The 13979-nt window shown below is 56.4% G+C and overlaps 2 non-coding genes and 1 pseudogene across 2 annotated transcripts; all 3 read right to left on the bottom strand.

Annotated features, from left to right (window-relative positions):
• Positions 1–1271: 1271 nt before the first annotated feature.
• Positions 1272–6367, bottom strand: LOC147035930 (28S ribosomal RNA). The gene has a single exon (XR_015050049.1). It is a non-coding gene; the product is annotated as a 28S ribosomal RNA (ribosomal RNA).
• Positions 6368–6799: 432 nt separating this feature from the next.
• Positions 6800–6955, bottom strand: LOC147035929 (5.8S ribosomal RNA). The gene has a single exon (XR_015049977.1). It is a non-coding gene; the product is annotated as a 5.8S ribosomal RNA (ribosomal RNA).
• Positions 6956–7370: 415 nt separating this feature from the next.
• LOC147035928 (18S ribosomal RNA) lies at positions 7371–9348 on the bottom strand (annotated as a pseudogene).
• Positions 9349–13979: the final 4631 nt, after the last annotated feature.

The raw sequence follows: 13979 nt of genomic DNA, 5'->3' as shown, positions 1-13979 counted from the left end.
CACCTCCTCTTATCTCTTCTCTCCTCAGGTCACCATCAGAGAAACGGAGGGCGTGCAACTGACTCATAGTATTCATTGACGGTGGCGGTGTTGACGGACGGGTGACGAAGGGTACGTGTGGAGGAAGGATCTCATGTCATCTCATCTCATGTCATCTCATGTCATCTAATCTCATGTCATCTCATCTCTCCTCACCTCTCCTCTCCGTTCACCGTCAAAGATGACACGCAACTAACTCCTGGAATTCCTTGACGGTGGCGGTGTTGAGAGACAGGTGAAGAAGGGATTATGTGCAGGAAGGATCTCTCCTCTCCTCTCCGTTCACCGTCAGAGAGACGGACGGCGCGCAACTCACTCCTGGTATTCCTGGCGGTGGCGGTGGTGGCGTTCAGGGACACGTGACGAAAGAAGGGTCTTGTGGAGGAAGCACCTCTCCTTGCTTCTCTCCTCAGGTCACCGTCACAGAGACGGACGGCGGGCAACTGAGTCCTGGTATTCCTTGACGGTGGTGGTGTTGACGGACAGATGACAAAGGGTGATTATGGAGGAAATATCTCTGCTCTTCTCTTTTCTTCTCACCGTCAAAGAGACGGATGGCGCGCAACTGACTCCTCGTATTGCTGACGGTGGCGGTGTTGAGGGACCGGTGAAAAACGGTACTTGTGAAGAAGTACCTGTCCACTCCTTTCTTCTCTCTCCAGTTCACCGTCAGAGAGACGGACGGCGTACAACTGCACAAGAGTATCCCGGGCAATGGCAGTGATGTTGATGGACCAGTCACGAATCATGAAGGGTCCTTGTGGAGGAAACCCCTCTCGTGTCTGCTGTCTGTGTGCTGTGTGCTGTCTTCTCCCTTCGTTCGCCGTTGATTTCGAGAGTGAACGTACGCGCTCGGCACCCCCGTCCGTCCGCTCACGCTTGACACACGCCCATGCGACGGGGGACCTTGTGGAGGACCCCGTCCCAAATTACTTGTCATGCAACATCGAGCACACCGCAAACTGCCACGAGAACAACCGCACGCAGCAACCTAGAGACGTTCGGTGTTCGCCGGTCGAGCCTCTGCAGTCGGCAGCTGCTTAGAAGGAAAAAAAAAAGCAAACGAGAAAAACGCAGCAGCCACGACGAGCGTAAACTCGCGTGAAGCACACGGCACCTCGAGGCGGTCAGTGCCAGCACCCACGCTCGCATAGCCAAGTGCCCTTCGCGCTTCGCTGCACGTTTCCACAGTTCAGTGCACTACAGCGTAACACCGTTACACCGTGTAACGCTCGAACGAACGAATGGACTTTCAATAGATCGCAGCGACGAAGCTGCTCTGTTACTTACGACACCCCGAGCCGTAACCAGGTCGTTTACGAGTCATCCGGCGTATGGCGCCCCACCGTCGTGCTGTGCGAGCGGCGCTCGGAGAGGGTCGCGCTGCAAGATTCATCGGGCGAACCTCGAAACCGATGCCGTGCGGAGGACCGCGCCGGAAGCCGCCCTCCGAAATTCGGAGGGGACCGCCGGCTCAAGAGTCGTATACTCTGTCCCGGCCGAAGCCCCACGTGCAACAGTATCGACGTGCCCAAGGAGGGATTCTGACTTAGAGGCGTTCAGCCATAATCCCTCAGATGGGAGCTTCGCGCCGCTGGTTGCTCAGCCAGACGCACGCGCCAAGTGTCTGAACCCGCGGTTCCTCTCGTACTGAGCGGGGTTGCTGTCCCGGCGACAAAAGCATCAGTAGGGTAAAACTCACCTCTCTCACGACAGTCTAAACCCAGCTCACGTTCCCTGTTTGTGGGTGAACAATCCAACGCTTGGCGAATTCTGCTTCGCAATGACAGGAAGAGCCGACATCGAAGGATCAAAAAGCGACGTCGCTATGGACGCTTGGCCGCCACAAGGCAGTTATCCCTGTGGTAACTTTTCTGACAACTCTTGCTAAAAACCCAAAAAGTCAAAAGGATCGTGAGGCCACGCTTTCACGGTCTGTATTCGTACTGAAAATCAAGATCAAGCGAGCTTTCGCCCTTCTGCTCTGCGGGAGGTTTCCATCCTCCCTGAGCTCGCCTTAGGACACCTGCGTTACTGTTTGACAGGCGTACTGCCCCAGTCAAACTCCCGCCCGGAACTGTCCCCGGAGCGGGTCGCCCGAGCCGCTCGCCGGCGAGCGCGCGCAACACGCACACGAGGGACACGAAGGCATGCCACGCCGACCAAACCTTGGGCTTTGCACCAGAAACGCGGGACCCCCCGACCGGGGGGCCCGCACTCCCCGTCTCAACGGGTTAGTAAAGGAACGGTAAGAGTCGTGGTATTTCACCGGCGGCTCCGCGTCGGCGACAACGCTCGCCCTGCGCCCCTCACGGGGTCGGACCACGCGAGCCCCGGCGGGCCTCCCACTTATTCTGCGCCTCTCAAGTCCCTTCACAGAATCGGGCTAGAGTCAAGCTCAAAAGGGTCTTCTTTCCCCGCTGATTCCGCCAAGCCCGTTCCCTTGGCTGTGGTTTCGCTGGATAGTAGATAGGGACAGTGGGAATCTCGTTCCTCCATTCAAGCGTCACTAGTGAGATGACGAGGCATTTGGCGACCCAGTTGGGCTTGCCGCAGTCCTGTTTGGCGACCCCATAAGAGAGTTACTCCTGCCGTTTACCCGCGCGTCAGTGAATCTCATCACTTTGACATTCAGAGCACTGAGCAGAAATCACATCGTGTCCACACTCGATTGCCGGCCATCGCGATGCTCTGTTTTAATTAAACAGTCGGAATCCCCTTGTCCGCACCGGTTCTCAGGCGATTGTCGGTCGCCGGCCGAGGCTCGCGCTCACCCGAGCCTCGCACCATCGCATCTTTGCTCAACGGCCGAACCTCGGGAGGCTCAGAAGAGGGCGCGGGACGCGGCGGGTCCGGGCAGACTGCGCGCACGCAGCAGCCGGAGCACTCCAAGGGGAGGCAATGGCTCACGTTAGCAACAGAGTCCCTCACGCTCCGAGACCGCCGCCGGGCCGATCCGGACCAGGAGGCCCGACGCCGACGCCCCGCGAGAGGGCACGGGCCCGCCGGTGCGAAGGTGGGGATCGATGGCGTGCACCGACACGCAATGGCACCTGGGGACAGCGACGAGACCGGCCGAAGCGTCTCGGCCGCCCCACGCTGAGACGCTCCCCACTCCGCAGCCGCACGTTTGACCCCCTCCGGGACGCGTGGACGACGTGAACCCCCGCAACCCCCGTCAAGGAGGGGGGAGAAAGCGACGGAAACGCGACCGCAAAATGCGGGTCGCCGTGCGCCAAGCGCATCGCTCGACAACGGCAGAGGAAAGACTCCCTTAGCGAGGGGTGGGGCGGGACGGCCCCGACCGGCACCCCGCACACACCTCCCCGGACGGCAGCAGCGAATGGCGCGGCCGAACGCACCGCCCACGCCGGCGGTAGAACACGACCGCCACGCCGCGTGGCGCCGGTGGACCGAGCGACGGGCCGGGAGCCCCGCTGCCCCGGGAAACGGAGGCTCGCCCGACCGCGTGCGCGTTCCCGTACCCCGCTTCGCGCCCCGGCTCGCCCGACCCAGCCGTCAGAGCCAATCCTTGTCTCGAAGTTACAGATCTGGCTTGCCGACTTCCCTTATCCACATTGTTCCATCGCACCAGTGGCTGTTCACCTTGGAGACCTGCTGCGGATATGGGTACGGCCCAGAGCGAGATTCAGTCATCACACCCGGATTTTTAAGGGGCGGCGAGGGCCCGCCGGACGCCGCAGGAGCCGCGACGCTCTGCAGGGCGCGGGCCCCTATCTCGGGTCAAACCAATGCCAGGGTGCCCGTCCCTTCACGAAGAAAAGAAAACTCTTCCCAGCGCCACCGCCGCCGTCTCCAGGCACGCTTTGCGTTACCGCAACGTTGGGCGGCCACGACGAGCACAAACTGCAAGCACGCGAACCATCCCCCGACCTTTCTGCGCACTCTGGGTTTGGGGATCTGAATCCGATTCCCTTTCGCTCGCACCGGGGCGGATGGGAGACCATCGCCCAATATCGTCCGCAAGGCCTTCGCACGTCACTTAGGACCGACTCACCCATGTCCAAGCGCTGTTCACATGGAACCCTTCTCCACCTCGGCCTTCAAAGTCTCTCGTTTGAATATTTGCTACACCACCAAGATCTGCACCCACGGCGGCTCCACCCAGGCCCACGCCCAAGGCTTCAGCGCCACTGTGGCGGCCCTCCTACTCGTCGCGGCGTAGCGCACGGACCGCGCAATGCGCGAAGGAACGGTACATCGCCGGCGACGGCCGGGTATAGGCCCGACGCTCGAGCGCCATCCATTTTCAGAGCCCGTTGATTCGGCAGGTGAGTCGTTACACACTCCTGAGCGGATTCCGACTTTCCATGGCCACCGCCCTGCTGTCTAGACCAACCAACACCTTTTGCCAGGGCTCCGATGAGCGTTCGCGTTCGGTGCCTTAACCCGGCGTTTGGTTCATCCCACAGCGCCAGTTCTGCTTCCCAAAAGTGGCCCACTGGGCAGCTCGCATTCTTTGACCACGTGCCGCGCACATGGCGCACGACGCACGCGCCCGGCTCTGAAGCTGCGAGCCGGGCATCTTACCCATTCAAAGTTTGAGAACAGGTTGAAGCCTTTTCGGCCCCAATGCCTCTCGTCAGTCGCTTTACCGGATAAAACTGCGCATCCAGCGAGAGCTCCAACTATCCTGAGGGAAACTTCGGAGGGAACCAGCTACGAGATGGTTCGATTGGTCTTTCGCCCCTACACCCGGGTCATACGATCGATTTGCACGTCAGAACCGCTGCAGGCCTCCACCAGGGTTTCCTCTGGCTTTGCCCTGCCCGGGCGTAGCTCAACATCTTTCGGGTACCAATAAGTACGTTGTGGCTCCGTCCGCCTACGGCGCGAGCAGGACGGGCCGGCGGTGCGCCTCGCCCCTGCCACGGCGGCGAGGATCCCGCCCGACGGTGTCGCGCGTGAGCACGAGGGGCGCCCGCACCGCTTGCCGGCTGTTCGGGCCGAAACGGCGCGAGACGAGACAAGAAGGTGCCCACCGAGAGAAGAGGCACGAAGTCACCGGACCCGAGGAGCAGCGCTCTCGCACCCACACCCGCACCGCCCGACCCAGCCGCCGAGCGGATGGGACGCCTTGACCCGACCGCACACGCACCGCACACTTTCATTGCGCCTTCGGGGTTTCGTTCGAGCCCTTCGACTCGCGCACATGTTTGACTCCTTGGTCCGTGTTTCAAGACGGGTCGGGTGGGATTGCGACCCTCGCCGCAGACCCTGAGCACAGGGGACAGCACCACCAACGCGCGAAACGACACGCACGAGGAAGACGCGCGCTTGGCCGGCTACCGGGACGGGCCACGGAGGACCCAAACCCCCCCCCGAAGGGCCCTGACCGACGCACGAAGCCCTCGGCGCGCCGGCCATGCGGATGCGAAAAAGGCCCCTACCGGAGGCGCACGGCACCGCGGTCGACGACGCACTGAGAACAGTTCGCCGCCAGTCGATGGAGCTGCGGGCAGCGGAGGTGCCCTGGACGCGCGACACATGGCCACTTTCGTAAAACCACGCTCGCACGCGGCGCGGCGTCAGACTTTTCTTTCCGTCCCGTTTCCCTCGGTCCCGGGGCGACCGAACGCTCTCGCCAGGCCCCCGCGACGGGCGCGGCACCTGTGCCCCCCCACGACGCGCAACGGTGCGACGCGGAGACCACCGGTCGCAGGCCCCGCAACGGCGCCTCGAAAAATAGCAGAGCAGCGGCCGCGGCCACCGAGGCCCGCCCACACGTTGACCGGGATCGTCGAAGCGCACCCGACCCACGAGGGGACGGTTGACGCGACGGCGTCCGGGCGCGGGACGGGTATCGCGACACCATCGACGGGCGACTGACGCCACGGCTGACTCCTCCGGGCGGACCGCGCGGATCCCACCCGTTTACCTCGCAACGGTTTCACGAACTCTTGAACTCTCTCTTCAGAGTTCTTTTCAACTTTCCCTCACGGTACTTGTCGGCTATCGTCCTCGTGCACGTATTTAGCCTTGTATGGAGTTTACCACCCACTTTAGGCTGCATTCCCAAGCAACCCGACTCCAAAGAGACCCGACCCCGGCACGTCAGGGTCCACCGCACCGGCCTGCCACCGTCCATGGAGGAGGCCCCGATCGAAAGGACTTGGACCCCCGAGCGACACCGGGAGGTGTGAGCTCCTGTACGCCACAACTCCACACGCCATAAGTGCGAGCGCGGATTCGGTGCTGGGCTTTTCCCTGTTCACTCGCTGTTACTGAGGGAATCCTCGTTTGTTTCTTTTCCTCCGCTTAGTAATATGCATAAATTAAGCGGGTCGTCACGTCTGATCTGAGGTCGCAAACATCGAAGTGCTCCCGGAGAGGCACGCCACCGCGAAAACGACACGCTCCCCGTGTCCGGCCACCGGTCCCCGTCGCACCTCACGAGTCGGACGCGCCGCCTCTCACGGGAGACTCGGATCTGGCGATCTCTCTCTACGCTGTGGTCGCCACACCAACACAGAGCCGTGCACACACGCGCGACCAAGTCAAAGTAGAAGTCGAAGTCGAAGCAGGCTCACTCACTCGAGGGCCACCGACGACCGAACGCACGCCATGGCCACGGCGGTGGCATGACCCAAGAACGCAAAAACAACAGTGCTGCATTTTGACGAGCCGCGACCGTCGAGCGGCCTCGAACTCCCATTCGCGGGAACCACGCAAAGCGCAAAGCGAGGCCCGGCCCACCGAAGGAAGGCCAGGACACCCGTGCTCCCGATCGATAATCGAGCGACCCTCAGACCGGCGTGGCCCCGGGTGTGTAGCCCGGGGCCGCAATGTGCATTCAACGTATCGATGATCAGTGTATCCTGCAATTCACACCAGTTCTCGCAGTTGGCTGCGTTTTTCATCGACGCACGAGCCGAGTGATCTACCGCTGTGAGTCGTTCCAAGACGATGCTTCATTAAACACCAACGATGTAGCCGCGCAGCAGCGCAGTTCGGCGCCTCGTCTTCCGTCGGTGGGACAAACCAAAATCGGCCTCGCCTTCGCCTTCCCTCGACGACCGAATCGTCTCGACGGGCACATCACCTCGACCGCGGTGCGGCAAGAAAGAAAAGAAGGCCTCGCCGCTGCGCAGCTGTGCAGCTGCGCAGACGACGACGACCGCTCTTCAACACCGCGGTGAAGCCCCATCCACGGAAAAAAATCGTCGCCGACGCATCGCCGACACGGCGTCGACGATCGCGTCTTCCGCACCCTCGACAGTCTCGAGCGAGGGTGCTCCGTGCTCTCGCATCGACCTGCTATGCCATGCCATGCCATGCCATGCCATTCCGTTATGCCATGCTTGTCCTGATCATGATCCTTCCGCAGGTTCACCTACGGAAACCTTGTAACGACTTTTACTTCCTCTAGACAGTCAAGTTCGCTCATCTTTTCAGCACACCGGCACGAGCCGACACGACAACAAGTGTCACGGAGGGCCCGTGCAGGGGCTGATCCGAGGATCTCACCAAACCGTCCGATCGGTAGTAGCGACGGGCGGTGTGTACAAAGGGCAGGGATTATTCAACGCGAGCTGATGACTCGCGCTTACTGGGAATTCCTCGTTCGTGGGACACCGTCTCAAATCCCAGTCCCCATCACGGACGGGGCTCAGCGGTTTCCCCGAGCCTGTCGGCGAAGGGAAATGTACACGCTGGCCCGTCCAGTGTTGCACGCGTGCGGCCCCGGACATCGAAGGGCATCACAGACCTGTTATTGCTCCATCTCGCACGGCTTACAGCCGCTCGTCCCTCTAAGAAGTTAGTCCGCCGGCCACACCGGGGTCGCGGAACTAGTTAGCGTGTCGGAGTCTCGCTCGTTATCGGAATCAACCAGACGGATCGCTCCACCAACTAAGAACGGCCATGCACCACCACCCACAGAATCGTGAAAGAGCTCTCAGTCTGTCAATCCTCCTCGTGTCCGGCCCAGGTGAGCTTTCCCGTGTTGAGTCAAATTGAGCCGCAGGCTCCACTCCTGGTGGTGCCCTTCCATCAATTCCTTTAAGTTTCAGCTTTGCAACCATACTCCCCCCGGAACCCAGAAACTCCTGATTTCCCTCATGGCTGCCGGACGGGTCATACCACTCGACGCCGCCCGATCGCCGGTCGGCATAGTTTACCGTCGAAACTAGGGCGGTATCTGATCGCCTTCGAGCCTCCGACCTTCGTTCTTGATTAAGGAAAATATTCTTGGCAAATGCTTTCGCTTTAGTCCGTCTTGCGCCGGTCCCAGAATTTCACCTCTCGCGGCACAGTACGAATGCCCCTGGCAGTCCCTCTCAATCATGACCTCCGTCCCGCAAAACCAACAAAATAGGACTGAGGCCCTATTCCATTATTCCCAGCTGCGGTGTACAGGCTCTACCGACCCGCTCTGAGCACTCCAGTTTCTTCAAGGTAAACGCTTCCGGCCCGCAGCGGACACTCATCCAAGAGTGTCCGCAGGGCTCTGAAAGTCTCGCCGCCGAGGACGGGCGGGGACAGGAAGCGCACCTCGCGGCACGTCCCGCCCGCGAGCCCCGGCGTGATTTCCAAATACGAGCTTTTTCACTGCAACAGCGTTCACTTACGCTGTTGGAGCTGGAATTACCGCAGCTGCTGGCACCAGACTTGCCCTCCAATGGATCCTCGCACATGGGTTTAAGGTGCACCCATTCCGATAGCAGCGCTTCGACCGAGGCCTGCATCGGTATTTTTCGTCACAACCTCACCGTGTCGGGAGTGGGTAATTTGCGCGCCTGCTGCCTTCTTTGGATGTGGTAGCCGTTTCTCAGGCTCCCTCTCCGGAATCGAACCCTGATTCCCCATCACCCGTCGCCACCATGGCAGGCGCGAAGCCTGCCATCGAAAGTTGATAGGGCAGACATTCGAATGAAACGTCGCCGGCGCAGAGGCCGAGCGATCTGCCATGGTTTATCCAGAGTCACCATCCCGTGGATGGGCCCACGCCGAGCCCCGAACCCTCCCCGAAGGAAGGGCCCCCGAAGGACCTCACCCCACGAAGGGGAAAGGAAGGGAAGTTGGGTGGGCACCCCGTCGGTTTTTGGTGCTGATAAATGCGCGCCTCCCCACGACGTCAGTGAACCTTCACCCGTGGGGACCGGCGCTCGTTTGCATGTATTTGCTCTAGAATAGCCACAGTTATCTGAGTAACTTACGAGCGCTCAAAGAGACCATAACTGATTTAATGAGCCATTCGCAGTCTCAATGGGTCCTTCCGTTCGCACTTAGACATGCATGGATTAGTCTCTGAGACAAGCATATGCGGCTGGCAGGATCAACCAGGGAGTGGCGTGAGGAGCCGCCGTAAAGACCACGACACGCCGACCGTCACGCGCCACGTGGCACGTCGCACGTGCCGGGCCGGGGACCACCGGGAGAACCGCGCGACTTCGCGCCGCGGCGGAACCCCGCCACCGTTGTGTTGTGTTGGGTCGGTTCCCTCTCGCTCACACGACATCGCTCCCGAGGGCTCGTCCGTGTCCCTCTTGTCCCGTACTTCAACTTCGTATCGCCCCCGCGACAACCTCACGCCACGAACGACGTTTGTTCCGTACTTCGTACATCGTACGCATCTCTCGTCCCTCTCGATCGCTGCACCGGTCAGAGGAAGAGTCACCGCTCCGACGGCGCGTTAACGGCAGCAGAACGTCGACAACGTCGGCCTGCCGAAAACCCATGTCGCAACCGCAACCTCACACCGGCGCGCTCGGCTGAAGGAAAGCGGTCAGACAGAGTCAGACCAGAGTGCCCGGGAGGCGCCGATTCGGAACAACAAACAGTCCGACGCACCGGCACCGGCCGGGATGAAGACATCTCCGGGTCCAACCCGGGGCAGCACGCGGGGCTTCGCAAGTGGGCGAAAAACCGTCGCGGCAACCTCGCTCGGCTCACGTCCATCATACGCGACGCTCCACCAAATCCACGGTGAGCGACCAAAGAGCTCGTCGCCCAAAAATAAGCATGCAACTGCATACGTCGGCCACCCGAGGAACGAGCGGACACGGCCAGGCGACCGTCGAACCTCCAACCTCCGGGCGTCCGCTTACTTTCACGTGACCCTTGGTGCGTTACACTCGCCGGCGAAGGCCCCGTGACACGGACGGAGATCCGACCGTCGGCCGAGTGCACGAGCACTGGTAAAACTGCTCGGACACGTCGGGCAAAGAATGACGTGAAACGCGGCATGGAGCCATTCGGCACACAAGCTCCCTCACGACGAAAAGGACCGTGACAGCAGCGACCCCAGACACGGAGAAGACCCGACCGACAAATAGCAACGGAGGGACTCCGCACAAAGAGCAGCAGCAACATCGCCAGCGAATCGTGAAGAACAAATGCTCGCCGACCGCCGAACTCCCAACGGGAACGTTCGAGGACTGTGACCACCCGTACGAGTGGTGAACCTCGTCACAAGACATGGTGACCGAAACGCAAACGCCATCGAAACCTACGTGCATGCACGCATCCGCCCAAGCATGTGACGGAAGCTCCGACGAGCAAGATCAAGGCCCATTGGAAAGAAAACGAAAAACGAAGCCGCCCGTGTACGGCACTTTCCCTCTCTCAAGGGTGCAGCCATCACACATCTCAAATCACATCACGGCATTTTCCTACGCTCAACGAAAGCACCACTCAAGCATGCACGTCCACACTCGTGCATCTCCCTCACTAAAGTGCACACAGCGGACGATGGTGCCTGGCATCACCATGGTGAAGAGACTACCGAGTTGCACGGACGTCACACAACATCGAGTGTGTGACGGTCGAGTGTTTGGAACTCTTTCAACACTTGGAAAACTTGGAGAAAAACTTATATTTTGAAGACTGCAAACCTACTTGGCAACACACACACACACACACACACACACACACACACACACACACACACACACAAACACAGACCAACGCACACACACACACACACACACACGCACGCACGCACACACACACACACACGCACACACAAACACAAACACACACACATCAAAACACACACCAACACACACACACCAACACACACACACACACACAAACACCCTAACCCTTGTGATGACTCTTTCTTCGGCCGAGTATAAAGAGAGCGAAGAGGATTTCCGAACACACGGTTTATTCAAAGGAGCACACGCATGTGGTGGTGTTGTGACGGCTCAACCAACACAGTGAACAGCTGCCCAACCACAATGAAAATTCACATTCCAAAACACTTATTTATGAGCTATCTCTGGTTGCTTTGATAAGAGCACCGGGATGGGACTCAAAAATGTGGCAATGGCTTCTTTTTTTTTTCCCCTTCCCCGAGGAAAGTTGAAACGATCAAACCACATATGTTAGTGCGCTGCAACTTCTCCTCGGCAGCCCCACCTCCACCCTATGCTACGCTTTTAATCATCGCTGTAAAAACGTGTGGGTTGGCCAGAAACAAAATATAACACTCCTCACAAAGGCATGCGTTGGGCGAGCTTGTGGGAACAGCACAAATGACAAAGGAACGACAAAAGGCTTTAAAATACATTTCAAAGAAAACAAGAAAATTGATTCCAATTCCGACATCTTACTGTTATGTACGTATTGACTATGGATCAAATGTGGCCATTAATAACACTCTTCATAACCCGAACCTTAACCAAGCTGTTAGTTAACCAAGCTAACCCTAACCCTAACAGCTTAACCCTAACACAAATACACCCTAATCCTAACCCTAACAGCTAACCCTAACAGCAAACCATAACCCTAACCCTCACCCCAACAAACTAACCCTAACCAATATACACCCAAACCCGAGCCCTAACCCTAAAAGGTAACCCAAGCACAACAACACACACACACACACACACACACACACACACACACACACACCTGATGAGGATTTTTTTAACTCACCTTGTGATCGTTGAAGGATTCCACCTCGCCGATTGTGGAATCCTATTTGACTTCACGCAAAGTTTAACGTTTGTCCTATTTGGTTATAAAATCCTGCATAAAACCCATTGACACTGATAAACCGACTCAACCAGCAAACGATAAACCGGTCCACACAAGTCCTTCCTTGTGAAACAATTTATTTTCTAATTATCCACCATACACTTCTCACCCTCGTACAATGAACTTAAGAATCCCCATTGATTGCAATATTATTTGGTTCTATTTCATCAATTCTTACTTTTAGTTCACAGTTGGACCAACACGATTCAATTCACTTCCACATTACATCAGAGAGTTTTATTCTAACTTGGTACTTGGTCAGTTCCAAGGAGCACAAGCCATTGAGATTCTATACTTCCTCAGGTACTTGCACTGAAACAATTTTACATTTCAAAGCATTTTATACTTTCATGGGAGAGTGGTGGGGTCTATCAACCCAGACTGCAGACGTGTCCTCTAAACGAGAAGCCACTTCATACATTTCGAGGCAAAGGTTCGCTGAGGCTATAATCAGGTCAGGTCACACCGTTCCAGACCAAGACATTTATCAACATTTAGGGCAAAAGTCTCTTGGCCAGAAAGGACAGCCAATTCAACTTTCGCATAAAACTCATTTCTAAAACTCCATTTGTTACAATTTAGAATACATTAATATAATTTTTTCCCCCACACACCCTAACCCGAACCCAAACCCAAACCACAACACATATTGATGCTAACAGCTAACCCTAAACCTAACACAAATACACCCTAACAGCGAACCCTAACCCTAACATATATACACACTAACAGCAAACTCTAACCCTCACCCTAACCCAAACACATGTACACCCTCACCAAGCTCTGACCAAAAGCTCTGACCATTCCCAAGCTCTGACCAAAAGATCACCTATTAATAATAATAATAATAATAATAATAATAATAATAATAACAATAATCTATGTATTCGTACTGACGGACCAATTTTGTGCTCCTCCTTGCGGTCACATCACGTTTTTTTCAGTACTGTGACCTGGACTGAAAGAAACTTCGTACCTGTAAAAATGCATCGCACATAAAGGGCAAGAGTCAACCTTCAACTCTGAAGCATGAGAAAAAATATAAATATATCAATATCATCACACGGAAAAGGTGTAGTTCCTGAAATCCTCCACCGGAGGGCACATTTTTCTACTTTGAACAGTAAAGTGTTCGAAGAATAAATGTAAATATATCAATATCATCACACGGAAAAGGTGTCGATCCTGAAATCGTCCACCACAGGGCACATTTTTCAACTGTGAACAGTAAAGTGTTTGGACAATAAATATAAATATATCAATATCATCACACGGAAACGGGGGAAGTTCCTAAAATCGTCCATCGGAGGGCACATTTTTCAACTCTGAACAGTAAAAGGAAGGAGAATAAATATAAATATATCAATATCATCACATGGAAACGGTGTAATTGCTGAAATCATCCACCGGAGGGCACATTTTTCAACTTTGAACAGAAAAATGTTATTTGAATAAATATAAATATATCAATATCATCACACGGAAACTGTGTTGTTCCTGAAATCGTCCACTGGAGGGCACATTTTTCAAATTTCACCAGAAAAGTGTTCTTTGAATAAATACAAGTCTGGAGACGGCAATGGTTCATGAGCAATGTACATGGTTCACCTGTTTTGTTTTTTGACCTTTGAGGGGACGCCACGGGAAAACTGGCGGGAATCGGGAAAAACATAAATGATGAAAGTTGTAGTACTCGAAGAGCACTACTTGCATGTTGTGATTGTTGTTGTTGTTGTTGTTGTTGTTCGTCTTCCGGCTGCTCCCGTTAGTGGTTGCCACAGAGTTATCATCATCATCCGTTATGATCCGCAGACTGATTTGGCATAGGTTTTACGCCGGATGCCCTTCCTGACGCAACACTGGTCGCCTCTTACGACACAGGGATATAGATTGGTTTTCGCCATAATTCCGGGCTGCCCTACACCCTCTCAAAT

This window comes from Eptatretus burgeri, chromosome 1, assembly GCF_056783735.1.
Source record: "Eptatretus burgeri isolate ZD-2024b chromosome 1, Ebu_testis_v1, whole genome shotgun sequence".
NCBI lineage: Eukaryota > Metazoa > Chordata > Myxini > Myxiniformes > Myxinidae > Eptatretus > Eptatretus burgeri.
The sequence above is the reverse complement of the archived record's forward strand: the minus strand, read 5'-3'. Positions and strand labels throughout refer to the sequence as shown.